Source organism: Microplitis mediator, chromosome 1, assembly GCF_029852145.1.
Source record: "Microplitis mediator isolate UGA2020A chromosome 1, iyMicMedi2.1, whole genome shotgun sequence".
NCBI classification, from domain to species: domain Eukaryota; kingdom Metazoa; phylum Arthropoda; class Insecta; order Hymenoptera; family Braconidae; genus Microplitis; species Microplitis mediator.
This window is the reverse complement of record NC_079969.1, coordinates 9,448,588-9,475,095: the sequence shown is the minus strand read 5'-3', so window position 1 is coordinate 9,475,095 and position 26,508 is coordinate 9,448,588. Positions and strand designations below refer to the sequence as shown.

General features: G+C 28.9%; 1 protein-coding gene and 4 long non-coding RNA genes across 5 annotated transcripts in view; 2 read left to right on the top strand and 3 right to left on the bottom strand.

Annotated features, from left to right (window-relative positions):
• The window catches only part of LOC130671197 (uncharacterized), a 190,654-nt gene extending 184,098 nt beyond the window's left edge, over positions 1 to 6,556 (bottom strand). The window contains exons 1-2 of the long non-coding RNA XR_008990486.1: positions 6,428 to 6,556; positions 6,285 to 6,327 (exon numbers count right to left, since the gene is read on the bottom strand). This is a non-coding gene — a long non-coding RNA (uncharacterized LOC130671197). The remainder of the gene's footprint in view (positions 1 to 6,284; positions 6,328 to 6,427) is intronic.
• On the bottom strand, positions 1,804 to 2,458 carry LOC130671139 (uncharacterized). Its single transcript, XR_008990481.1, has 3 exons — positions 2,265 to 2,458; positions 1,996 to 2,120; positions 1,804 to 1,882 (listed from the first exon to the last, which is right to left on the bottom strand). It is a non-coding gene; the product is annotated as an uncharacterized LOC130671139 (long non-coding RNA).
• Positions 6,557 to 10,109: 3,553 nt separating the features above from the next.
• On the top strand, positions 10,110 to 24,979 carry LOC130674742 (uncharacterized). Its single transcript, XR_008991113.1, has 3 exons — positions 10,110 to 10,392; positions 10,947 to 11,084; positions 24,893 to 24,979. It is a non-coding gene; the product is annotated as an uncharacterized LOC130674742 (long non-coding RNA).
• Positions 13,463 to 15,014, bottom strand: LOC130674733 (uncharacterized). The gene is made up of 3 exons (XR_008991110.1): positions 14,970 to 15,014; positions 13,806 to 13,932; positions 13,463 to 13,710 (listed from the first exon to the last, which is right to left on the bottom strand). It is a non-coding gene; the product is annotated as an uncharacterized LOC130674733 (long non-coding RNA).
• Positions 24,980 to 25,199: 220 nt separating the features above from the next.
• The window catches only part of LOC130674671 (protein artichoke-like), a 196,061-nt gene continuing 194,752 nt past the window's right edge, over positions 25,200 to 26,508 (top strand). Inside the window, exons 1-2 of the mRNA XM_057480082.1 lie at positions 25,200 to 25,252; positions 25,367 to 25,409. The gene's annotated coding sequence lies outside the window, so the exon portion shown is untranslated. The remainder of the gene's footprint in view (positions 25,253 to 25,366; positions 25,410 to 26,508) is intronic.

Sequence of the window (26,508 nt, the reverse complement as noted above, 5' to 3'; positions counted from 1 at the left end):
TGAATGCCTTTTTGAAATTACTTTCGAAAAAAAAAACGTTTTTTACCATTTTTTCTCCAACGATATCTCTCAAACGAATAAACCGATTGAAACGGTTGAGGTGGCAATCGACGCGTTTTATCAAGTTCTAAAGCTGATCAAATTTTAAAATTGATATATCCAATCGTTTTTGAGAAATTTCAAAAAAACTAAAAAAAAAATTTGTTTAAATTCTTTCATTTTCGGTTTCTCCATTGAGAATTCGGATCCATTGAGCACATTAAAAGATATCTAAAAAAAATATTGTTGAAAAAATTTTAGTTTTGGAATATTTTCGAACGTACTTGATAGATCAAGCTCAATTTTTCACAGCTTCTAGATATCAGCAAGCCGCGTCGAATGACACCTTAAAGATCAAAATCGATTCATTCGTTCTAAAGATACAGGTATTTACATACGTTCATACGTACGTACGCACACACATACACTCGGACATCATCTTTAAATTAGTCATAATAGCTTCCTAGAACCTCAAAACGTCAAGATCTGATACACGGAAAGAAATTTTTTGCGGATACCACTATGCTGTATGGTCGATTCCACCATACTGTATGGTAGCAAGGATTTTTTCATTCGTTTAAAAATTGTATGTATAGATGATTTGACCATGCGGGAATGGTAACATTCCCAATAATCATGGCATATGAGTCCATGCCAGTATGGGCGTCAGGCCCATACTGCTTGGTAGTATCCACAATGCTTCTGGTAGATAACCCTATTCAGTATTGTAAAATTACGTATGCTTATATTGTAGTAGTACCAAAGTTTATTAAAGTCAAAACGTAGGTTATGTTTGGTTATAGTTTTAAATATATTATCTATAAATATTAAAAGAGTAAACCCAATATTTATAAGTAGAGAGATATATAAGAACATAATATTAATGATAAATCTATGTCATTATTAATATTAATTATTTTCAGTATAAATTATATGTTTTTTTTTATTCTCGATTGAAATCAATTCATACCAATTAAAAATTCTCGATGGGATTCAGTGAAATTAAAATATGATAAAAATGTTCTGAAATATATTCATTGCTTTAAATAATAGAAATATATCTTTTAAAAAAATTAATTTTTAAATTATGAGACATTATTTTTTGTAAAATTTAAAAGATGAATAAGAAAATAAGTATTAATTTCTTTTTCAAATTAATTTGATTATGATTTCTTTTTTCATTTGATTAATGTACAGCATTATTGACATTAATAAAGATTATATAAAAAAATTAGCAACTACAGTTACGCAGTATTGATGGTAATCCGATAGTGTATTGACTACTCCACAAAGATCTATTGTGACGCAGCCTAGTGGCATTGCCGTTCCTTCAATGTAGTATGGGACTCAAGCCCATACTGATATTGTCTATCCCGCTATACAGACATGTAAACTACGCAAAGATTTTTGTACTATACAGTATAGTAGATAACGCCATACTTATGGTACTGACTGCAATACTATAATAATAGTATGGCGATAAGCACCATACATTTCTTTCCGTGTAGAAATTCGGTTCTCGAAAATCGGACCGAAACCACACTGATAGAAAGATTTTTTTGTATTTAAAAAGATTTGTTAATATTTAATAAATAATTTATTAGAGGATAGGTCCTTAACAAATATTTATTAACAGTTAATAAATCATTTATTAGCAGCGATTTTTTTGTGCTAACCAAATATTTATTACTATTTAACAAATGATTTATTAACATATAAAAAATGATTTATTAATATTTAATAAATCATTTATTAGTATTTACACACTGGATTATTAATATTTAAAAAATTCCTCTTATTATTTTTAGAAAAGTTTTACATTAATCTTCTCGTGATGGGAAATCTGTAAATAAAATAAAATTATCTATCAATAATAAAATTATTTGAAATAATTTTTGGAGAATAATGAATTGAATTTAAAAAAATAAATAGTTGTAAAATAAAAAAGAAACCTACATATTCATTATATTTTTTATTTAAACGAAGTCGTAAACAAACACTAGGGATTATTTCTTTTTGGGTCTCTTCTCGAGTTTTAGTAAGGAATTCACCAAGGATTTCAAAGTCAGTTATATGGTTTACTAGAGTGGGAATACAAAAGTAAATTCATAAATTTAGTGTTAATTTTAGAAACGGAATATAAAAAATAAAATAGGATGACAAGACAATGAATAGGTTAAGTACTGATGCTACTGAATATACCTTATATATAACTGTCAACTCACCACAAAAAATCGAGTATAACTCACTTAAATCCCACGATTGTAGCAAAGCTTCCATTTTATTAATTGTTTTCCACAAAGTATAAAATAATAAGCAACTTATCGTATGAAAATCATGTATATGCATATATATTTTTTTACAACTACGCGTTAAGTATAGCCATCTATCAACACCGACCACCAACAAAATATTTTTTAACTATTAACAAATCTTATTTGGTGGAAATAAATATTTTTTTCAATGTATTAAAGCTTCTTAATAGTTACAAAAATTTTGTTCTCATAAAAAATAGATTTTGTTAATACTAAAGAATATTGTTAATAGTAAAAAAATATTTTTTCCACCCAAAAAAATATCTGAAAAAGATTTTAATAAATTGATTTATTAAATACAAACAAATCCTTCTATCAGTGCAATAACTTCCCGAATTTTTGAAAATTTTCAATTTTCTCAGCGGGAAGTTAAAAATATATAGTAAACTTCGATAAATTTAAGAGAATTAAAAGTAATCCGACTAAATTTATAATCTCAAAAATAAATTTCACAAGCACCAAAAAGCTAAAACTTGTGTTAAAGCCTCATTTGCTCGCAGGGTATCAAAAACATTATACATATATATATATGCATGTATGTTGTGTGTGTGTATAACAGCATATATATCGTAATGAATATTCGAGAAACTTTAATCGAATTAAACTTGTGTTGGTGTAAGTTTAACATCACTGACGACAAGAAATAGATTGAACATATACATACATATATGTATATATATATATCAACGTTGTAACAGCTTTTATGGTGCTTTAGTTACAAAAGTTATACCCAAATTCTTATCGTACATACTTGATTTTCATAGTTTGGTGCACACATCTTATAATTTTCTATCTCCTTACTACACTCTGTACCCGACTAAACTAAATTCTATCGTATCATGTCCCATCCCATCCTATCAGCTATCTTTATCCTTCAGCCTTTCTCTATCCATCCCCTGGAATACGCTCCCCTGTCTATTTTCTTGGTACGCTCGTCTGACGCTACACAGCACCGAGAACCTTTTGGAAGTTGATTCAGCAGGAAATTAATTGTCTTAACTTGTGTGTTATTTATTGGGTTAATAAATAAAGTTGAGAAAAAAAAAAGCATATATATATATAACATTTAACAAACATTTTATTGGATATTTTATTATTATTGCTATTTTTATTAACTTCGGTAGTTAATTCATGGTTAATAAATTTTATTACTTGGAAGTATCATAAATTCATAAACTCATAGAAAAATATGAACTCGAGTGAAAAGAGAAAAAAAAAAAAAAACTCCCGAGAATCGAACCCACGACCTCAAGTTCAATAATAAAATTTTGAAATCGTGATTAAATGGAAACTTATCGATTAACTTACAAGAACAAAATCTTGTTTTACTCAGCATTTAATCCTTTATTATCTTTAGTTCCTACCGAGTAAATGTGGGGAAAGATGAGCCGTTAAAAAAATTGATTCAAAAAATTAAAAAATTAAATTTCAGTTTATTTGGATGCAGGTTTAATTATTGAAGTACTTGCATTAGATTTTTATTCAAATTTTGATTTTTCTAATTTGTGTCAGCCATTTTGGTGGAGTTTAATTAAATTTTAGTTCCTTCAAGAATTAGTTTTTTATATCGTGTACTAGGTATTGTAATACAGACATTTGAAGTCAAATAGACTAATAGCTGAGGTATTGAAGCAGTATACATTTGGGATAGTATATTAGGTAGTTTCGGTATATGTTAATCTCAGTACGAGAACGATCGATCGCTGTATTATCCACCGCATTGCATAGAGTATTCGGATTCTCTCGAGACTAAATTTCTCATATTAACTCATGAGCTACCGTTATATCTCTCATTTCTATTCAAAGATACCTAGCCATTTATCACGCCATATATACAATACTAATAATAATAATAATAATAATAATAATAATAATAATAATAATAATAATAATAATAATAATAATAATAATAATAATACAGCTAAAATCCATAAAAACCATGTGTTTTACTTTAGATTCAAAAATTTGGAAAATCCAAAAGTGCACGACTCGTAATGCTCATGAATAGTTAGATTCGATTCGATATTCGAGTCGAATATCGAATAGTTCGAAAGATTCGAATAGTTTGAAAGATTCGAATAGTTCGAAAGATTCGAATAGTTCGTAAGATTCGAATAGTTCGAAAGATTCGAATAGTTCCAAAGATTCGAATAGTTCGAAAGGTTTGAATAGTTTCGAAACTTGACCGAATCTTCGGTAAATAGGGGAGCCTGGGGCTTAAAGGCCCTCCTCGAAAATTAGGTAAAAATTTTTTCTTATTTTCCGTCAAGTAATGACCTCTAAAATGTTTTAATCATATTTTAGGCCAATATGTGATATGTGGGGTAAAATGGACCACTCGAAAAATAAAATTGTAACGAAAAAATTACATTGTTTTTCATTTTCCATCAAGTTATGACCTTTATAATAGTTTTATTATACTTTAGGTCAATATTTGATATGTGGGGTAAAATGGACACCTCGAAAAAAAAATTGCAACGAAAAAATTATTTTTTTTTATTTAATATTTCCGTCAAGTTAATTTTTTCGTTACATTTTTTTTTAAGGGCCCATTTTACCCCACATATCACATATTGGCCTAAAATATGATAAAAACATTATAGAGGTCATAACTTGCCGGAAAATAAAAAAAAAAAATTTTACCTAATTTTTGAGGGGGGCATTCGTGTCCCAGGCTCCCCTATTTACCGAAGATTTGGTAAAGTTATGAAACTATTCAAATCTTTCGAACTATTCGAACCTTTCGAACTATTCGAACATTTCGAATCTTCGAACATTTCGAATCTTCGAGGCGAATCTCGAATCGAATTGTTCGATTCGATTCGCCTCGAATAATTCGAAGTTTCGAGTATTCGCACACCCTTAATAATTAGTCATAACAATAATTTTTATCTGGCGGTAAAAAAATTCAAGATTTTCAATCTAAACTCAACATAATAAACTCAACTCAAATTCATCGTATAGGGACACATTAAACATGAGGACAAAAAAGATCAAAGAAAAACTCGAGTGGACTATCATATTGGACACGGAATTGAAAACACCGATCACGTACGTAGATTAAGTAACCGACGAGACAAATCCTATTGGATTACTCTCAATTTTTTAATTTCGTTTTATAGATATATGTTTTTTTTTTATCAAACTCGATTTTTTTCATGCCTTCGTTTCTTTAAATCTCATAACTGGATTAAAACTCGTACTCGGGTAATTTTTTATGTTTTTGAAAAAAATTCAAAGTTTATTTTTTTCACTTAAAAAAAATTTTTATATATAAATGATAAATTTAAAAATTACTTATGGTAAAAGTTTAAGTTTACTTGAGATGTGAATATAAAAAATTAACTTGTTTACGTTTGTTTGAACTGGAATCTCATAATTTATGACAAGCCACGAGTCGCGATTCGCAGCGTACAATTCGCGGCTCGCGACTTGCAAGTTGAGCAAAACGAATATTAAAATTTGTTTTTACGTTAGCGCATAAATTATCGTCGGTGGTTACACGGTTGGATAAAATTCCGGATGTCGATGGAATTACTTTATTTTATTTTTCTATCGTAGTATTTCTTAGGTTTCGTTTTTTATTTTTTTTTTAAACTGTTATCATTCGAGTGATTAATTATTTGGCATGGCAGCTAAAAAAAAATCTGAATACCACCTGACCCTGTGGACCAACCCTAAAACTTCCCGCCGTTTTTGAGCTCCTGAGCCCAAAAATACTGCTGTGAATATATTTGTGAGCTCAAAAAGCTCGAAAACAGAAAATTTGCACCTTCGATCACAACAATTCAAGTAATAAACAATAACAAAAGAAAATAATTACGTAAATCGATATTTTTTAAATTTTATGAGCCCACGACTGGAGTTAAAAGATAAATTTAAGAAACTTATGATTTAGTAAAAAAATATATCATGCAGAAAGTCACTCACCACACCGAGAAATATCCAGAGCAGCAGACAATTCTTTCAATTTCTATAACATCGAAATACGAAATTTATTAAAATGAATCATTTTTTAAAATAAAATAAGAATTTTAGATGATTTTTTTCATTGCATTAAAAAAAAAATTTACCTCGGCGGACGTATTTCTGCGTTTCCAGCATCCGGAGCCAGCACAAGAGGTTCACGATGATTGGAATCAATAAATTAATTTTACTCCAATTAATTTCTCACTGAAGTTTACTTTCCTCTCAAAGCATTTTTGCACCAACTGAAAATTTCATAAAAAATATTTAATAAGAGGCAAATAATTAATTTTTAGTCCTGCGTAAAATATTATGGTGCTGATGTTAGAAGACAATTAACAATTTTCAGATTTTTTTTTTCAATAAATCAATTAGAAAAAAAATAGTAATATGCATGTGTAGAAAATTTACAAAGCTATCAGTGCAATTTTTTGACAATTTTTTTTCTTTATAATTTATCGTGTTTCAAAAAAATCAAAGAATTATTAGACGTCAGCTAACTTGAGTATCATAAAATATTGTGAGACTGAAGTTAGCCGACATCGAATATTTTTTAGATTTTTTTTTAAACGATAAATTATAAAAAAAAAATATTTGAAAAAATTGCTCCTGCAGTTTTTAAAATTTTCTAAATGTGCATACTTTAATTTTTTATTTTCTTATAATTGATTTGTTAAAAAAAAAAATCAAAAAATTGTTCATTGTCTGCTAACTTCAGGGTCATGAAATATTTTGAACAATTGAAAATAATTTACTAGAATGTGATGATAAATATAAAATTTAAATTAATTACCGAAACACCGGTGAAGAAAATGATGATGAACAATCAGTCGAGCAAGTAAATACTCAAAATATCAAAAATATATTCTTGATATTAAATATCCAGTCATTCGTATCAATCAATAGCACAGACAAACATGATGATTTATGAAGATGTCAAGACATAAATTATTTACTACATACTTAAAAGATAAAGAAAAATAATTAAATTATTAATTTTTACCAAAACAAAGGGGTTAGACATTTGCCGTCAACTTTTCAACCGCTTTCTTCTTGCGGACATTCTTTTGACGGCGACTTTCATAAGCTATGGCGCTGGCGTCTAGCTTCAGAATTTGAATTTTTCCTCCGCGGTAATTTTTATTTCCAACACTTGAAGCTTATAGTCATTTATTAGTTACAACATGATACTGAAGTGAGCCGACGTCTAATAATTTTTGCGTTTTTTTTTTGTTTTTGCTAAACAATAAATTATAAACAAAAAATATTTTTAAAAATTGCCTCTATAGTTTTTCAAATTTTCTAGATGTGCATATTTTTATTTTTTATTTTTTTGTATTTGATTTTTTGAAAAAAAAATAAAAATCCGAAAATTTTTAATTGTCTGTTAACTTCAAGATCATAATATTTTTAATACTATGTTTTTTTTTTTTTTTTTAGTAAACAGAATTTAAATGAATTTCGTTTTCAATTAATAATCTAGTCTGTCATATTAACTTGTCTTGTATTTGATAATGAGAGAAAATTTCAATACTTAACTCAATTGATTTAAGATACTGAAGTTAGCAGACATCTAATAATGTTTGGACTTTTTTTTAGAAGATAAAACATAAAAAAAAAAATATTTAAAAAAATTGCACCTATAGTTTTTAAAATTTTCTACATGTGCATATTTTTATTTTATTATTTTGCAATTGATTTGTTGAAATACGAAAATTCAAAAATTTTTAAATGCCTGCTAACTTCAGGATCGTATTGATTTTGAACAAAAATTATAAAATATCTGACTAATTTCAAAAACTACTCACTTTGCCGCCATTTTACTGCTTTCTTGTCAGCGACGAGCACTTCCACAAATTGTTAAAATTTAACTAAAAAATTCACTGAATATATAAAATTGATGGAACTGATTGATCACAAAACTCAAAATTTCACTTAAAAATAATAAATTTAATTATTATTAGACATTTAATGATTTTTATTCTTGCATTTAAATTTAAATTTAAACAACGAACCTGGTACTCATTGATAGGAAAAAAAGCCAACACTGAATTTACTTAATTTAGCAACTCACATTTACTGACACACTTCATTTACTGTCTCAGAATAAGTTTTGGTCACTAAAGAATTTATATAAACAAATTAGAGTTATAAGAATTGAATATTATAATAAATAAACTAATTATTTCACTGAGATTCAGTCGCAAACGACAATGACAGCGATCAGCCGGACATTGACTGAGCTTAGGGCTTCTGCGCATGTCTGTTCCATCCGTCGCCACCGCAGAGCCTTAAAGTTGAAGACGCGCTAATAATTTTTAACTTTGAAATTTTGAATGTCAGCGTCGTAGTTCCAGAAGGCACCGTCGGTCTCTAAAACTGTCATGGCTGCTCAGCAAACGTCTCTCATGTAAGCTCCATTAATTTATTCATTTAATTAAATTTATTTGTGATATCTATAACTCAATTATATTTTAATAACTTCCGCTAAACGTAAAAAAAAGTCTGGAATAATAATTTCTAATAAATATTTATTTAGTCTTCGATAAAATATTAAATTAAAAAATGAATGATACTGAAGATAGCTGACGTTTAATAATTTTTGAACTTTTTTAAAATCGATGAACTATAAAAAAAAAGTATTTAAAATAATTGCACCCATAGCTCTTTAAATTTTTTACATGCACGTATTTTCATTTTTTTTTTTTTTTTTTGTAAATTATTCGTTAAAAAAAAAATCTAAAAATTTTTAATTGGCTGCTAACTTTAAGTACATAAAAAAATTGTAGTAAAGTTTGTTGACGTTCAATAATTTTTGAATTTTTTTATAAGCGATGAATTACAAAAAATACCCGAATAGCTCCGGCTTGATAAATGACAGCTAACAATTTTTAAGTTATTTTTCTAATTAATAATCAAATAATTAATTAATTCGTGTGAATGTAGCAGACATCAGAAAAATTTAAAATTACAAATAAATTGAGTAAATAATTTGAAAAATGATATTTGTAAAAAATTCACTTATTAATTTCAAAATTTTTTCAATGCGAATTTTTTAAAAATTTTATTATATTAATTATTTACTCTATTCATTTATAATTTCAAATTTGTCTGATGTCTGCTACATTCACATGAATTAATTAATTATTATCATTGGTTTCAATAGTCATCTGAGCAATAATTTTTATTATATGGATGGATTTTTGCAATAACGTCTTAACTTATAAGTTTAGTTGAAACGTTATTGCAAAAATCCGTCCATATATCATCAATTTGTTTACTTAATATTTTTTTTTGAGTTTAAAGTAAAAACTTTAATTTACTAAATATCGATAATGGATTTTTAAAAATAATTATTTTGTTAAATTAATCGGCAAATTATTATTATTTTTCAGGTCTCGGGTACTAAAATTATTTAGAAATATTTTTTTAAAAATCTAAACAGAGATTTTTTGTAACTGCACGGAAAAAAAAATAGTTGTGGCTACTTTCTGAGATAGTACTGAGTACTTTCTGTAAAAAAAAAATTCAGACAGTACTGTATGCTATCTAGACTATATCCACTACTCTTTGGAAAGTACTGAGTACTATCTCAGAGAGTAGCCACTACTATTTTTTTTTTCGTGTGGGCTTCGATTGTTGGAAATAAAAATGGCCGCTGAGAAAGTAATTCAAATTCTAAAACTAGACGTCAGCGCCAAAGCTTATGAAAGTCGCCGTTAAAAGAATGTCCGCAAGCAGAAAGCGGTTGAGAAGTTGTCGGCAACCATAGATGGCCACCGGTTTTCATACGAGGCCAGCCTTCAAAGGCATAAGTAATAAAAAAAAAGTTGTCGGCAATTGTCTAACCCCTTTGTCTTGGTAAAAATTAGTAATTTAATTATTTTTCGTTATTTATTTGAATATATAGTAAATAATTTATGTCTTGACTACTTCATAAGTCATCATGTTTGTCTGTGCGATTGATTGATACGAATGACTGGATATTTAATATCTAGAATATATTTTTGATATTTTGAGTATTTACTTGCTCGAATAATTGTTCATCATCATTTTCTTCACTGATGTTTCGGTAATTAATTTAAATTTCATGTTTATCATCACATTCTAAGTAGTAAATTATTTTCAATTGTTCGAAATATTTTATGGTCCTAAAATAGCAGACAATTAACAATTTTTTTATTTTTTTTATTAATAAATCAATTATAAGAAAATAAAAAATAAAAGTATGCACATTTAGAAAATTTTAAAAACTACAAGTGCAATTTTTTCAAATGTTTTTTCTTTTATAATTTATCGTTTAAAAAAAAAATTAAAAATTATTAGATGTCGGCTAACTTCAGTCTCACAATATTTTATGATACTCAAGTTAGCTGACGTCTAATAATTCTTTGATTTTTTTGAAACACGATAAATTATAAAGGAAATAAATTTTCAAAAAATTGCACTTACAGCTTTTTAAATTTGCTACATATGCATATTATTATTTTTTTTCTAATTGATTTATTGAAAAAAAAAAAATCTGAAAATTGTTAATTGTCTTCTAACATCAGCACCATAATATTTTACGCAGAACAAAAAATTAATTGTTTGCCTCTTATTAAATATTTTTTATGAAATTTTCAGTTGGTGCAAAAATGCTTTGAGGAAAAAATAAACTTCAGTGAGAGATTAATTGGAGTAAAATTAATTTATTGATTCCAATCATCATGAATCTCTTGTGGTTGCTCCGGATGCTGGAAGCGCAGAAATACGTCCGCTGAGGTAAATTTTTTTTTGAATGCAATGAAAATAATCTGAAAACCGCCTGACCCTGCGGGCCAGCCCCAAAATTTCCCGCTGTTTTCGAGCTCAGGGAGCTCGGAAACATTATGACTTATAAGTTTTTGAGCTCTTCGAGCTCAAAAATTTGTTAGGCCGGTAAGACATAGCTTCACTGAAAAATTATAATTTTCGTCCGACGATATCTTTGGAACGAATCAATCGATTTGAACGATCTTGGTGGCAATCGAAAGGGCGGGTGGATGTCAAAATCCCACATAGCCAAAGGGCTCACCAAGAGTTAGAGCTGATTATATTTCGAGGTAAATCAGGCAAGTGGTTTATGAGTTATGTGCGAAAAACCAAAAACAAAAAAATTTTTTAATTTTTATTCTTTGTATAACTTGTAAACTACATGACCGATCTACCCCAAAAGCTAATCAATTCTAAGTTTTGGTGAGCCCTTTCGATTGCCACCAAGTACGTTCAAATCGGTTGATTCGTTCCAAAGATATCGTCGGACAAAAAAAAGTTCGCACACACACACACACACACATACGGACGTCCATCCGGGAATAGTCAGAATAGCTTCCTAGGACCTCAAAACGTCGACATCTGAAAATTCGATTTTCGAAACCGGGCTGAAAACAATGACTTCCTTTTTTTTGAAAATTTGCAATTTTCTTAGCGGGCAGTTAAAAATTGTAAATAATGCTCCATTATATTTACAAAATTGATTTTCAAATGTTCAAAAAACATTTAAAAAATTTTGGGAGCCCGAGTCAAAATATTAGCCGTAAATTGAATGTTCTTAACGTTTTAATCGTAAATTAAATGATCGGTTACTGAAGTGAACTCACCTTTACCTAAAGCTGTATCACTAGCAAAAAAAATTCTCTAGATTACGAATGCGCATTAAATTAATCCCCGAGTAAAAATGAAATTATTATTTTTACGAAAAAATTATAAATTTTTATCGACCGCCGCACCACCGCCGTTTGGCGGACTATCCCGCCGCACGCTAAAAATATATTCTGCCAGCACCGCCGCCACACCAAGGCCTAAGCATAACCCCGATTTCACAAAAAAATGGCATTTATGTACCAAATTATCTTATGAATAATTAATTAATTTACCCGGTTCATGGTGAGAGAAATTTAATTGTTCGGTAAAAGTGAATTATATATGGCCATATATTAAAATTTTCTATATATACATGTATAAAAATTTCAATTCAATTAAAAAAAAAGACTTTCTCAATTTTTGTAGTTTTTTTTTCTTTGATGATGCGGAAATCAATCAGATTTGTGATCAAATTAATTTCTGACCGAGTAGAAATTTTTAATTTAGGGAAATAACGCTATAAATATCAACCAAACGCACACGATTTAGTAGGAGTCGAACCCGGGATCTTACGCGCGAAAGACCGACGCTATAACGACTAGGCTACGCTACCGACGATGACTTCTAAGTTTACTTGTGCTATATGAGATTGAAAAGAATATATCACTTTTAAATCACTAATAAAAAATAATTTACAACAAAATATCACAGCTATGGTGGGGCGGTAGTGCGGCGAATAGATAAATCTTTAGTCGTCACGGTGGTGGTGCGGCGGTAGTGCAGTGAATAGATAAATTCTTTAGTCGTCACGGCTGTAGTGCGGCGCTTAAAAAGCCGTGCAGCGGTGTTGCGGCGGTGGTGCGGCGGAATTCTGTTTTTACTCGGGTCGGCTAATGATTATGGATCGTCATTTACTGATAAATTTGTGCCACCTTAAATTTATAACCTGAACTCTAATTTTTTTAAAAAGTAATTTATAAAAGTAAAAATGAGTACTACATTCTAATAAAATGAAATCAAAAGAGGATATCAATTAACCAAAAATTTTAATATTTGTTAGTTTTATATTTAAAAAAAAACTTCTTCAAGTTTTTATATTGAATGATACATGTATTAGACTTTTTATTTGGTTAGTTTTCATGTTTATTGATTCGTAAAACAATAAAATAAAAATATTATTTTAATTTATATTAAATAAATAAGTATCCAATTTCAATTTTAATAATTAAATAAATCAACACTTAAGTAATTTTTTAGAAATAAATAAATCAAACTAAAAAAAAACAATGATTTCTATAAATACAATTTATTAAAATAATTGCGACTATATGACGCAGACGTTACGCATTTAACGACGTTTTAATTTTGAGCATTTATTATATAAAATATCGTAGATAACTAGTGACATCGAGTATAATACTCGATAGCGCTAGTTATCTAAGGTACTATTATATTTATTGTTATTACATTAATATACATCGTTAATGATTTTTCTTTTGAATTTTTATACAAATATAATCTTCTTCAGTCGCACTAAAATAATAATTTTAAATGAATATTAGAAAGCTTTGATATTTTATTTAAAAAACAAAATATTAATTATACATCCGTATGATTTTACAGTAATTTGATTTCATTTTTATATACAATAAACTTATCTAATTGTAAAACGATTTACCAGCTACAGATTACCGCCCAATTATTATATATCATTGCCTGTGCACAATTGTCGATCAAATGGCCATAATTTAGTACATAGTCCTGAACAGCAACGCTCGAATCGACACTGTTTTAACAAATAATAATTATTATCACTTGTTACTTTTATTAATCATCTATAAAATATATATGCATATATTTATTATTTATTAAAAAACTTACTTCGCGGAGGAATCCTACGCACTCATCAGCACTGGATCCCATAGTGAAAATAACGACTATCATAAAAATACATGCGAACAGTATCTTGGACATTTTTAGTTGGTTGTTGTTTTAAATTGTATGTGTACTGCAAAAAATAATAGATTATTATTAACTCTACAATCAAGTAAAATAATAAAGCAATTACTGAAATTAACACATAAAAAAAAATCCAGCAAAAAAATTACTTTCATAGATACTAACGCGGTATTTTGAATAGAAAACTCAGTTACAGTTTCAAATAATAATTTTATTAAATATAATTTTCAGCCGTAAATTATACAGTTTTAGATTTAATTTAAACAAAATTTTTCGTAAAATTCTTAAATACTTATCTGAAACTGATTTTTTCATAGAATATTTGAATTTATTGCAGCTTGAATTGTTTTATATATAATAACCCGAGAAAAAGTTTTTTCATAATATTTTGTAAACTTTTCTAACAGTCTATAAAATTTCATAAAAGTTTTAAAAATTTTACATATTTATCACCAAGATAAGAAGAAGTTATTGGTATTAATTTTTTAATATTTTTAAAATTTCATGAAATTATATAAAATTTTACGAAATTCCATGAAAATATCAAAGTCTTATAAAATTTTAAAAATATTTATAACAATTCATTGGAAACCATGAGAGAATTATCTTAAAGTTTTATATAATCTAATAAATTTCATATTTTGTAAAATTTCGTGTAAGGCCAAAACTTGAATTTTATAAAATTACATGAAATTTTATAAGAATTTACAAAATCCCATACCACTAAGTCCTTTACAGAAAAAATAACTAGGTGGTGTAACATGGACCAGTCTAGGTGAGTCACCATGGAAAATCATGTTACAGCAACATGATTAAATCATATTGATACAGCATGATTTTTCATGGTGACCCCTCTAAACTGGTTCATGTTGCACCACCTAGCTATTTTTTTCCGTATTGGGATCTTCATAACAATTATGTAAAATTTTATTAATTTTTATGAAATTTCATGAGGTTTTAGAACATTCTTTGAAATTTCGCTAAACTTTATGAAATTTTACAAAATAATTGTTAAAGCTTTGGCCTAGGCCAAAAAAACCATCACGAACTTTTACAAAATTTTAAATTAAATGATGAATTACTTACTCAATTATTTATATTGCTGAGACTGATGTGTTCAGTATTGTTACGATCGAAACTATTAATGAGAAAATAGATTTCGGCCAGTATTTATAGGTACCATATCCCCACTCTGACTGTGATAAAATTAATAATAATAAAATGAATGGACGTCATATTGACGATACCCGCATGAAAAAACTTTATATGTGAAAACATATATGATAGAATATATGAATATTATAATGTGATATATTGTACAATATATAAAATAATATTTATATTTTTGCCGTATTAATATATGATAATATATTGAAAAAAAATATATTGCTAGAATATATTATCAATATATTTATCAATATATGACTTTTTATGTATGTTTTACATATATATTGTAATATATCTTTTTATATTGATATATTATATTGAAAGTAGTATATTAATTAATATATAGTATTTTTTATATTTTTTATGTATGTTTTCCAATATATTGCAAAATATATGGTTTCCACACTCTAAAACCAAGTGTGTAGTCAAAATTAACACACTTCCCAAATATCATTGAAACGCCATAAGCAATCTATAGATATTTAATACACCGTGAAACGTGTTTTAAATGACTACAAAAAACTATAGTTTCGCTTATGGCCTTAAACATAGAACACATTTAATATGTGTTAAAATAATACACTTGTAACACACTTGGTTTTAGAGTGCAATATATTGTAAAATATATGGCACTTTTTTTACTTTTCTTAGGTTATTGCCAGTAAATATAAGGTCAATGAAAAGAAGGAGAAAAAATAATAAATTTGACTTTTTTTTGTGGAATTGTGTAGAAATTGAAAAAGTATATTAAAAAATAAAATTTTCAATATATTGCGAAAAATATAAGTTTTGATATACTGGAAAAATATAATTCCAATATACCGCGAACGATATATTTAATCATATAAATTCTTTCATATATAATTAATTATATAGAGACCATATACCACTAATTATATGAGTCAAAATATATGGATATATATATCAAGTTTATTATATTATACTTATAAATTATATATATACTATCCATATATGATAAGAATATATTGAGCATTATATGAGATAATATATATAGAAAAATACAAAACATTATATACAAGTAAATATATTATGATAAATATATAATCCAATATATGTAAAAAAACATATATTTTTCAATATAGATATTTTTGCCGCTATATATTTATCACATATTCACCATATATTTTTTTGTATATTGTTAACAATATAGGGGAGGGTGGGGCAGAGCGGCCCCCCTGAAATTTTGAACAAAAAAAAATTTTTTTTTTTTTCGACTAGTTACTATAAATCCGATATGTTTGCGCATTTTTACCCCTACGCATGACATTTGGGGCAAAATGGACAAGCCCAAAATTTTGAAAAAGTGATTTTTTCATATTTTTATCGTCAAATTAAAAAAAAAATTATTATAATTCCACATTTCTAGCCCTACGCATAACACCTGGGGTAAAATGGACCAGCCGAAACTTCCGAAAAAATTATTTTTTCATATTTTTCGGCCGTTTCTCTATGTAAGAAGCAAATTTGGTCACTTAAAATTTATAAAAATTAAATTTTTTTTTTTAGTTGATAAATTTTTGAAATAAAGTAAAATTATAGAATTGATTTTTTTTTTTTTATTAAATAACAATTAGTAAATAAGGTAATCGAGAGTGAACGATTTTTTACGCTTTAAAAAATGTTTTTCGAGTAATATAAAACCAAAAATAGTTGTCAAGAGAAAGAAATACATTCTTAATGATGAAAACAATTTAAAAAAAAAAAAAAACGAAAAAAAAAATTTTTTTTATCACTTTTTGAAGGGGGGCCGCTCTGCCCCACAAAAAGAAAAAAAAAATTTTCAGAACTTTGGCAAAATGTCCATAAATTTGTTCGAAATAGGACAAAAGTAAAGTGATCTTATGGTTGAAAGCCACAAAAAATAATAATTGGCTTAGGGGGGCCGCTCTGCCCCACCCTCCCCTATAGCTTTTCCATGCGGGTACTTCTAAATAATCGTGACAATCTGATAATTTAATGACGTACGTGAGTTCAAGTCCAGGTTGACGTCGTTATAATATAGATCTCAGGTGCGTCAGGTAGTCGATTATTTTATAAATTATTAATTTTGACAATGCGAAAAAAAGTAAATTCTCAAATTAAAATGTAATGAACCGTCAATTTTACTATGGTTCTGTAGTAAAAATTATTAAAAATACTAATAATTTTTTCTCACCTCCGGGCGGAAAGCGTCAACTTTCGTCCGCTGTGCAAAACGAAGTTGCCGCTTTCCGCCTCCGTCAAGGAAAAAAATAGCATATACTTCTCGGGAAGTAAATATGAAAGCCTCAGATCACATGTTTGTTACAATTACATGTGATCTGAGACATTTCTTACTTTACTTCCTTAGGTATGTTATGTACTATTACTTATTATTCATAGCAAAATTTTGTTTTTTATTTATTAACCCGAGTCAAAATTAAAACAGTAGTTTGAATCTCCAAAGCCTCAGTTCTTTTGATGTTGGACTTGCCGCTGAATGTAATATGTTATTTAAGTCCTCGATGTCCTTGAAGTAGCGTATGGAGGAGTAAATCACCTTTTTAAATTGGTATTTTAACCCTCCATGGCCTACCATATACATATATGGTAGGCCATGGAGGGTTAAAATACCAATTTAAAAAAGTTTTTTTTAGTTTGTTTGAAATTTCTCAAAAACGGCTGGATAAATCAATTTTCAAATTTGATCAGCTTTAGAACTTGATAAAACACGTCGATTGCTGCCTCAATCGTCTTAATCGGCCCATTCGTTTACGAGATATCGTAGATTAAAAAAATAGTGAAATACGTTTTTTTTCGGATATCTACAAAAAAATTGAATCATTCGATTTCAAAATCTAATCAGCTCTAGAACTTAATAAAACGCGTCGATTGCCGCCTCAACCATCAAAATCGGTTGATTCGTTCGCGAGATATCGTGGGAGAAAGAATTGGTAAAAAATGTTTTTTTAGAAAACAATGACATACCAAAGTATTTTCGAGCTCGAAGAGCTCGAAAATGTATTTACAATAATGTTTTTGAGCTCAACGAGCGGAAAGTTTTGGGGCTGGTCCGCAGGGTTAACCGATAGACCGATTTTTTTTCTTGGGGCAAGAGAAAGTTTTTTGGCCGAAGTTAAACTTTTTTTCGTTTAAAACGTTGATTTTTTGGCAAGAGATGACTTCTTTTCTTTAGCCAAGAATTTTTTTTCTTAAACCAAGAAATTTTCAATTTCGCTTCAATAAGAAATTTTTTTGGAGCAAGAGAATTTACTGTCTTGAACCAAAAAAAAGTTTTTGAATCAAGTGTTTTACTTTTATTAAATCAAGAAAGAAAATTCGGAAGACAATATTTTTCTTGAACCAAGTTAACTGTTTTTTCTGTGTAGGCGTTAAATAATTATAAAATTAATTGTTGTTAGTTATTTTAATATATATGAATGCTAATGCATTCATATATTCTTAGATTGGTGTTTTAATATTTTTTAAACTTCAATTGGATTGCCATTGAAGTTTAAAAAATATAAAATTAATATTGGAAATTTTCCAGTATGTAACATTTCAATTCTAGTTTTTTATTTTTCTTAATTTAAATATTAATATCTTATTATTTAAATTTCAGCTTAATTTATTTTAAAAAACTTGTACACTGTAAAAAATACACGGAGTGAATGCGGATTAAATCCGGAGTGAATGCGGAGTGAATGAATTTTTAATTATTCACTCCCCTCGGAGTGAAATTCACTCTGCAGGGGAGTTTTCGCGGAGTAGATAATTTTTTATTAATTTAATCTCTCCAGAGTGAAATTCACTCCGGAGCGGAGTTTTGTAAATATTCTTAATAAAAAATAACTCTACTCAATAAAATCGAAGTAAAAATTCGCGTATTACATAATTGATCAGCTGATACGCACACACATACGCACACACATATTTAGACACACACGCGCACTCGCACACACACGCACATATTTGCACACATGCACACACACACACACACACACACATTTGCACACATGCACACATTTGCACACACGCGGACACACACGCAGATATTTGAACAAATCCGAACACACACAAGCACACATTCGCACACACGCACACAAACACCTGCACACACCCAATCACACACATGCACGCAAACACACACTCGCACACACACACACACACACACACACACACACACATTGTTTAGCAGTTTAATATAAATCAATATAAATTTATTTAAGTACACGGAGAGAAAATTATGGCAGCGGTTCCCATAATTTTGTGAAATTTTTTCCTATACCATCATAGGAATTACGACCATAAATTATGGGAGCAATTCCTATAATTATAGGAATGTTTCCCATGATTATAAGAATAGTTCCTATAATTATAGGAATGATACCCATAACACTATAGGAATGGTTCCGATAATTATAGGAATGGTTCCTATAATTTATAGGAATACTTTCTCTAATATTATAGGAACCATTCCCATAATATTATGGGAATGGTTCCTATAATAGTATGGGAACTGTTCCCATAATATTATGGGAATGATTCCCATAATGCAATTGGAATGGTTCGTATACCATTATGGGAAACATTCCCACAATGTTATGGGAATAGTTCCCATACTATTATAGGAACCATTCCTATAATATTATGGGAATGGTTCCCATATTATCATGAAAAAATTAATTTAAAGAAGTGTGGTAATCACTTCTACAATACACAGAAATATTATTAAACATAAAAACAAAAATTCAAACATTGAAAAAAAAAATCGTATTTGGCAAAAAAACATTAAAATTTTTAACAAGAATTTTTTGTCAGCACAAAACATTCAAAAAAATTTAAATTTTGGGAAATTTCTACACTATTGTGCAAAAAAAAAATTTTATGATATTATAGGGATGGTTCCCATAACATTATGGGAACCATCCCTATAATATTATAGAAATAGTTCCTATACCAATATGGGAACCATTCCCATAATAGTATGGGAATGATTCCCATACCATTATAGGAATGGTTCCCATAATGGTATGGGAACTATTCTCATACTATTATGGGGATGGTTCCCATAATATATAGGAACCATCCCTATAGTAGTATAGGTACTATTCCCATACCATTATGGGAACCATTCCCATAATGCATAGCAAAACTTCCTATAATTTTCTTTCCGTGTATTAAAACTCCGGACCGGAGTGAATTGGGAGTGAAATAAAATCCGCGTCACTCCGCAATCACTCCGCTAAAAAAAAACTCCCAATTCACTCCGCTTGCGGAGTAATTTTTTCAAAACTCCGGAACTCCGAGTGGTGGAGTGAATGCTGAGTGAATTCGGATTTAATTTCACTCCGAATTCTCTCCGGATTCACTGCGGATTTTTTACAGTGTAGTTAAAATTTATTCATTCCAATTCTAATATTTTGTTTTATTCTATTTGAATATTTAAATTTAATTCTAAATTTCATATTAATATTTTATTGAAGTTTATTTTATTTTAATAATTTTATGGTTCGATTTCTTTTTATTCGAATATAAAGCTTGATTATATTCTATTTTTTATTTTCTTTGATATTAAAAATTACAACTTAACATTATTATATTTGTTTAGATTTTGAGTTTAGAGTGCTATTTCTTTTCTACAATATTTTTTCTCTTAATTTGTTAAGATTTATTATTTAACGAAAACTTTTTCTCGTTGCCTTTTTTTAACTTCCCGCTAAGAAAATTGTAAATTTTCAAAAATTCGGGAAGTTATTGGTTTCGGTCCGATTTACGAAAATCGAATTTCCATCAGATGTCGACGTTTCGAGGTCCTAGGAAGCTATCCTGACTAATTTTACGATGATGTCCGAGTGTATGTATGTGTGTACGTACGTACGTACGTACGTTCGTACGTACGTACGTATGTATGTATGTAAATATTCATAACTCTTGAACGGATGAACCGATTTTGATCGTTGAGGTGTCATTCGACGCGGCTTGTTAATGTCTTGAAGCCGTAAAAATTTGAACTTAATCGGTAGGGTGCGTTCAGAGATATTTCAAAAATAAAATTTTTTCGAAAATGTTTTATTTGGATAACTTTTAATTTGCTCGATGGATTTATTCCAAAATCTAATCAGCTCTAAAACTCTATAAGCCGCGTCGAATGCCACCTCAACCATCAAAATCGGTTCATTCGTTCAAGAGAAACCGTTGACGAAAGAATTCAAAAAAAAATTTTTTTTTGGTTTTTTCGAAATTTCTCAAAAACGACTCGATAAATCGATTTCAAAATTTGATCAGCTTTAGAACTTGATAAAACACGTCGATTGCCGCCTCAACCATCAAAATCGGTTAATTCGTTCGCGAGATATCGTGGGAGAAAGAAATGCTAAAAAATGGTTTTTTACAAAACAATGGCATACAAAAGTATTTGCGAGCTCGAAGAGCTCGAAAATGTATTCACAATAATGTTTTCGAGCTCAACGAGCTCGAAAACAGCGGGAAGTTTTGGGGCTGGCCCGCAGGGTCATCTGACAGACCGATTTTTTTCATTAGCTTAAGAATTAATTGGTCTAAACACCATGATTTTTTTATAACATTTTTCGATTTATTCTGTCATCAAAAGTATATTGAAAACTTATAACAAAAGTGTTAATTACTTCGGTCTTATTTTAGAAAGCAGTTATAAGAAATGAAGTGATAAGAAAATGCGTCAGCTACTACTCTGACGTTAGTAAGATACTTAAATACAAATTACGTGTCCAGACAAGTTTTTAATAATAAAATAAAATGATACAATGATATCAATAAAAAGAAAAAAATCTAGGCGTCGGTTGGCTCTGCAGGCCAGTCCCAAAACCCCGCTGTTTTCGAGCTCAAGGAGCTTGAAAACATTTCGATCAATATACTGTCGAGCTCAAAAATTCTATTGCATGCAATTGTTTTTTTATGAGCTTTTTAAGCTCTAATAAGTTACGTTTTATGCTGAAGTTAGAAAATTTAAAAATCGAAAAGTATTAAGAAGAAGCGGTTTTTAAATTATTATTCTCAATTAAGTTCAATAAAATAAATGTATTGAGGCATAAATCACTGTCAGTGATCAAAGTCAACATTTAAATAAATTTTGACTCATATCAGAGCAATAATATATAAAATATCCGAGAAAAATATTAAAAACTGTGTTTTTTCAATTTTTTTGTTGATAATATGATTTTAAATAAAGAATAAGTTAGATGACATCACATGATGATCAAAAGAGACCATAAATAGGAAAAGTTTGTATGATTTCCGACACATTGTAGTACATTATATTATGATTTATCGGGAAAAAATGACATAAAATGTTATTTTTTTGACTTATCAACGCCGATAGCTTTTAAACTAATTAATCGATTTTGACGTTTGAGGTTGCAGTCGGTGCGTTTTCTTGAATTCTAAAGCTGATTAAAATTTGAAATCGATCGAGTCAGTCGTTTCGAAAACATTTGAAAAAACCCGTTTTCCACCATTTCTCTCTCCAACGATATCTCTCGAACGCATTAACCGATTGAAATAGTTAAGGTGGCAATCGACGCATTTTATTAGTTTATAGAGCTAATTAGATTTTGAAGCCGATTGTTCAAGCCGTTTCTGAGAAATAAAAATAAAACTGAACAAAAAAATATTCATAACTCTTGAACGGATGAACCGATTTTGATCTTTGAGGTGTATTTCGACGCGGCTTGTTAATATCTTGAAGCCGTAAAAATTTGAACTTAATCGGTAGGTTGCGTTCAGAGATATTTCAAAAATAAAATTTTTTCGAAAATGTTTTATTTGGATAACTTTTAATTTGCTCGATGGATTGATTCCAAAATCTAATCAGCTCTAAAACTCTATAAGCCGCGTCGAATGCCACCTCAATCATCAAAATCGGTTCATTCATTCAAGAGAAACCGTTGACGAAAGAATTAAAAAAACATTTCTTTTTTGGTTTTTTCGAAATTTCTCAAAAATGACTCGATAAATCGATTTCAAAATTTGATCAGCTTTAGAACTTGATAAAACATGTCGATTGCCGCCTCAACCATCAAAATCGGTTGATTCGTTCGCGAGATATCGTGGGAGAAAGAAATGCTAAAAAATGGTTCTTCACAAAACAATGGCATACAAAAGTATTTGCGAGCTCGAAGAGCTCAAAAATGTATTCACAATAATGTTTTCGAGCTCAACGAGCTCGAAAACAGCGGGAAGTTTTGGGGCTGGCCCGCAGGGTCAACTTATAGATCGATTTTTTTTACCTTTTTTAGGGGATACCTCACTTTGCCCGCAGAAATGAAGACTTTTTTTTTCAACGGTAACTGAAAATTTCTTCTATTTACTTTGAATATCATTAAAAAAAAATCGGTCTGTCAGTTGACCCTGCGGGCCAGCCCCAAAACTTCCCGCTGTTTTCGAGCTCGCTGAGCTCGAAAACATTATTGTGAATATATTTTCGAGCTCGCAAATACTTTTGTATGCCATTGTTTTGTAAAAAACCATTTTTTAGCATTTCTTTCTTCCACGATATCTCGCGAACGAATTAACCGATTTTGATGGTTGAGGTGGCAATCGACGCGTTTTATCAAGTTCTAAAGCTGGTCGAATTTTGAAATTGATTTATTCAGCCGTTTTTGAGAAATTTAAAAAAAACCAAGGAAAAAATTTTTTTTGAATTCTTTCGTCAACGGTTTCTCTTGAACGAATAAACCGATTTTGATGGTTGAGGTGGCATTCGACGCGGCTTATAGAGTTTTAGAGCTGATTAGATTTTGGAATCAATCCATCGAGCAAATTGGAAGTTATCCAAATAAAACATTTTTAAAAAAATTTTATTTTTGAAATATCTCTGAACGCACCCTACCGATTAAGTTCAAATTTCTACGGCCTCAAGACATTAACAAGCCGCGTCGAATGACACCTCAACGATCAAAATCGGTTCATCCGTTCACGAGTTATGAATATTTACATACATACATACGTACGTACGTACGTACACACATACATACACTCGGACATCATCGTGAAATTAGTCAGGATAGCTTCCTAGGACCTCGAAACGTCGACATCTGATGGAAATTCGATTTTCGTAAATCGGACCGAAACCAATAACTTCCCGAATTTTTGAAAATTTACAATTTTCTTAGCGGGAAGTTAAAAAAGATTTAGCGTATTTGAGTCCTCGAAAACTTGGTATTTCCTTAAATATTCCCTTTTGCCCCTCCCTCCCCTATATTAGAAATTAAATCGAAAATCCATATCAATATTTTATGAAGATGATTCCTTTTAAAATAGTCTAGACCATCTATTTTTGCTAAATAACTTTCGCAAGATAGGGTGGCCACAAAGAAATGATTTTAAAATTCCCTGATATTTCCCGGTTTCCTAGTAAAGTTTTTCACATTTTTCCCTGATTTAGAAATTTCATTCGTATCATTTAGATATTCAAAGTTTTTATTATATTTTCATTTTTAATAATTAAATTTGATAATTAAATCATGCGAGAAACCATAAAAAATGGCAATAAAATAAATGAATATTGCATACTTTTGATTATTCGATGTTCAAAATGTATAAGTTAAAATATTTAATGAGAAATTTTATGATTTAAATGAATTCAAAATACATTGGTTACAAAAATTAAGGGATATTAAAAAAATTTCAAAATTTTTAGTAATTATAAAATTTTAATTAACAAATAATTAAAATTTTGGTTTTCATTTATCATTAGAGGAAACATTTAAATACTTACAATTATTTTTTTTTTTTTTTTATCTAATTTAATTTTGCCACAAAAAAAAAAATAAAGTCGCGTTTTTAAAAACATAAATTTAAATAAATTAATTATCATGTTGTAGGTTTTGACTGATGGAATTATTTAAAATCAATTGTTAGAGATGAAAATAAATTGTTTTTATCGAGTGTCAATTGTTAGAGGAACAGATCGTGCTCTTGGTAAGACATTTAAAATTTTTTAAGTCCAGAATTAGCTTCATAGCTCATAATCATACCGTTTTTATGAGCGAAAGCTAAAATGTAACAAGAATTGTTTTCGGTTTTCAAGTATCTTAAGATTGCTTTTTATTTAAATTTTTTCTGAATATTTATTAGCTGGAGCGAAATATCAATCATTTGACTGGAAAATAATACAGTGGAGTGTAAAGTAAACAACAGCACTGATTTTCTGCAGCTGGAAGCAGAGAAAAACGTCCGCCAAGGTGAGTTATTTGTTTTTACAAAAAAATAAAAAAACTAATAGCTTGTATGAGAAAATTTTGAAATAAATCAACAAATCTATTAACTTAGTTGATTTCAATTTTTTATTTTTACAGTAATTGAAAGAATTGCCTGCTGCTCTGGATATTTCTTGGTGCGGTGAGTGATTTTTTGCATAAATATTTTTTTTTGTAAATCAAATATTATTATTCATTGATTTTGCCTTCAGACTCGAGTCAAAAGAGTGAGCTCATGTTTATCGTTGACTATTTATTGTTTTTCCATTGTAGTAGAACCATAGAATCGCTCAAAAATGGCTTCTTGGTATATTAAATTAGGATAATATTCTCGGAAATCATTTTATTAACTACTTTACTTACATAGTAACAGGAATTGATCCATAAGAAAAATTAATAAAATTCAATTTTTTCGTACTTTTCTCTTTATTAAAAGCAAATAATTATTTTGCGCCTTATTAAGTCCAACTCACCCCATTGGTTATATTTCTTTCATGAAATATTTGGTTCCGAAAATATACAACTGTTTAAAACTGTTTACATACACGAAAAATAAAAAATAGGCGCTGCAACAGGACAAAATCTTGTCGTAGCAACAGGATTGTCCTGTTACAGCAACAGGGCACACCCTGCTTCTACAGAAAAAATCCTGTTGCTCCCACAGGATGTGTCCTGTTGCAGCGCCTATTTTTTGTTTTCCATGTAAAAACATAAAGTTATACTATTTATTATAGTTCAAAGCTTCATAATTTTTTTTCTGTCAGTTGTACGAAGAAAATACTTGAAAGCTTTTTTGTAGAGAATTTTATTTCCTATAGGGCTACGTACTTCGATTTTCGAAAATAAATTTTTTCAATACTTTTTATTCATTAAAAACGAAAAAAAAATTTTCACATGTATAATTCAAATGGGAAAATAAATATTCGTTGAGCTCTTTGTAGAGTCGAGATTTCGCGCTGCTCTTTTGGAAGGATTTTTTTCATTCCCGAGATTAACTTTCAAGACCATAAGATTTGAAAAAAAAAAAAATATATATTTTTTTTGAAACACCCTAATATATTTATATATACATGTGGGCATCAATTATTCAGTAAATTTATGTATACAATCTGACATAAACTCTCCAATACTGACGACATCAAACTGAATAATAACCGTACTATCAACTAACAGACAGATTTATGTTTATCCGCTGAATCTATTGCAGTTTGATTTGAAATAACGATTTATGGTCATCCAAG